This window comes from Hibiscus syriacus, unplaced genomic scaffold (genome assembly GCF_006381635.1).
Source record: "Hibiscus syriacus cultivar Baekdansim isolate YM2019G1 unplaced genomic scaffold, ASM638163v2 tig00110332_pilon, whole genome shotgun sequence".
NCBI lineage: Eukaryota > Viridiplantae > Streptophyta > Magnoliopsida > Malvales > Malvaceae > Hibiscus > Hibiscus syriacus.
Window position 1 is genome coordinate 2803652 of NW_024062688.1, and position 3052 is coordinate 2806703.

A 3052-nucleotide genomic window follows, 5' to 3' on the forward strand; every position below is an offset into this window, starting at 1 on the left:
TATATACTATATAGTATAATTTACATATGAACAATATATAAAAAGCCTAAACTCTAAACCCTAAATCCTAAACTATACATTATATAGTTTATTAGTATATATAAACTATATGATATATATAATTATATATTATATAGTTTATTAGTATATATAACCTATATAGTATTTGGTATATACAAACTATATATTATATAGTTCATTAGTATATATAAACTATATAGTATATATAAACTATATATTAATTTATTAATATAAACATATATTAATTGAAAGAATTGAAAAATAAATAATGATCAAATTGAACAAATTTTAAATATGAAGCTTTAATTAATAAATTGTAACATTAAATTTGGATTAAATTGAAAAAAGTTGAAATATGAAGCTTAAATTAATATATTAAATCATTAAATTTAGACTAAATTGAATTAATTTAAAACTAAGAGATAATACTACAATATAAAATAAAATTAAAAAACACGCGGTTTTCTCCCTCGCTAAGCCACAAAGCTACGCTAATTGTGGCGCCAAAATCACCTTCATTTCCCGCTTTCTCCAAAATCAGCATCATTAGCCGTGTTGATATTTGCCGTCATATCAAACCCTAATTAGATCAAAACTGGAGTTTTCTTTTCCCTTCCCCTTCGAGTCTAACAAATTGATCGACCCAACAAAAGAAGTATTATCTTTTCGGTGGCTCATCAACAAAAGGGGGAAAAGGGTATAAGCTTTAAGGATTTGGGTGTAATTTTCATTTCCATGATGCTCAGAACATGAAAGAAGACTATGGCTTATTCGTTTGGCCTTGTAGCATCGTATTGGCCAAGTATGTTTGGCAACAGAGATCTCGCTTTTCCGGGAACGATGTAGTAGAGGTATTTCTCATAAATAAATTTAAAATGTAGCTTAACTGTCTCTCAAATTTTGATATTTGTTTCTTTTGCAGCTTGGAGCAGGAACTTGCTTACCTGGATTGATGCAGTGTCTTTGAGTTGAAATTTGATGATTTTATCCAAAATTAATTACTTTGGTGGAAATTATTGTTTTGATTATATCCTTTTATCGGCCTAATTTTGTTTTTGCTTAAACTGATTATTATGACTGCAACAGATACTTTTGTATGTACTGTGTACATGTTCTGTTTGATATATATACAGGTGCTGGAAAACATGAGAACAGTCTGTGAACTAAACAAGCTGAAGTGTGAAGTGAGTTTCTTCGATAAGAATGATTTTATGTTGATTGCTTGGATACACTGTTACTTAATCAGCCTTGCGAATCGATTTTCATGGATTTAAGTTTTGTTTCTAGGTATTAGGACTAACATGGGGAAGTTGGGATAAATCCATATTTAGTTTACACCCGAAAATTATTCTTGGGGCTGATGATGTTTATGATGCACGAGGTAAAACCGATATATGATATGCTAGTTATTTTGCCTTTTCTTTCGGGAATCAATTAATTGATGTTAAAACGAAACAATAACTGACTTGTGTCAATTAGCCTTTGATGACCTCTTTGCTACTATGACATTTCTGCTTCAAAGTAATTCAGGCTCGGTTTTCATAACAACGTATCATAATAGAAGGTACTCTTTTTCCTATTCTGTCTCGTTTGTATTCTGATATATTTTGGTCCAGAGTGTCTAGTATTCAATACTGAAATTATGATGGGGACTGTTATCTTGTTCTCCAAAATCGAGTTCTTTAGTGGTTTATACTTTATACTGACTAATAATGTGCAGCAGTCATCATCTTATTGAGTTCCTAATGGTCAAATGGGGACTCAAATGTGTGAAACTTGTAGACGGTTTTTCGTTATTGCCATCCGATAAGGGCAGCTAGGCTTAGTGGAAACATTCAGTTGGCTGAAATTGTGTTGACCCATGAGCAGATTGAGGTAATTGACAACATTAGATTAGCCTGCATAATTTTTTTTGCATAGTCAATTCTTATGTTCATTCTTACTCGATTGCTGCAGGAAACTTCTTCCTCTGGTGCTAGATGATCATGTTTAATTCATTCTTATATTAACCGACTTTAATTCATTCTTATATTAACCGACTTTAATACATTCTTATATTAACCGACTTATACTACTCTTCGTATCAGAACTGAGCTATGCCTTTAAAGACAAGCTCAAGTCAAGTAATATAGTAACACTTCGTTGTTGCAGACAATGGCCGGAAACTATTTCCATTTTATGTTTATGATTAGTTAGAAAATGGCTTGTCAAATGTTGCTCTTAGTTTCACTCCGAGTATTCTATCATTGAGGCATATGTATGTCCTGCCTGTCGAGTCGAGCCGATGTTGAACCTGGAGATACACGGCTAATTCCAATATCTCCATTGTAGTCTTGTAGAGAATACCTCAACTTATCGCTTGCTTCTACTTGATATTTGTAAGGGTTTGGTAAAGTCAGAAATGTTTGGCACTATTGGCCATCGAATTTCCTTTGGCTTTACCATTGATTGTATGCTTTCTTAATGCAGGATGCTTGCTGAATTGATACAACGATGCTTACTGAATTGGTACATTGATGCTTGTTGGTTATTGATGTCTATTACTCACTGATACCTTGTAAATTATTGTTGTTAGTCTAACTTAAATCAATTTTAGAACCTTATAAATTTTTATCTAAATAGTTACTCATGTTTAATTATGTTGGTGACATTTTGGCTTTTAAAGTTAGAAAGTTATCCATAATTAAACATGTTGGCAGCATTTAGGTATATGCTTGATGTTGATATTTCTGGTAGTATAGTTAGGCTTTTTAGCCTTGTAAACATTAGTTATAAGATCTGAGATCATTTATTTTAACATACATTTATTTTGTTTAGTTGATTTTATTGTAATTTTAGTGTTTTCAAGTGAAATAAAATTACCTTCATTTATAAATATTTATTTAGTATTTGTAATGTTATTCAAATTATTAATATTTAATAAGTCTATTTCAATTAATATATTTTGATTTTAAAATATAAGTTTACTTAAATTATTATTCAATTTTTACATTAAATGTAAATTAGATTTATGAATATTTTAACTTAGTTA

The 3052-nt window shown here is 30.2% G+C and overlaps 1 pseudogene; it reads left to right on the plus strand.

Annotated features, from left to right (window-relative positions):
- The first annotated feature begins 583 nt into the window (after window positions 1-583).
- LOC120119249 lies at window positions 584-2414 on the plus strand (annotated as a pseudogene).
- Window positions 2415-3052: the final 638 nt, after the last annotated feature.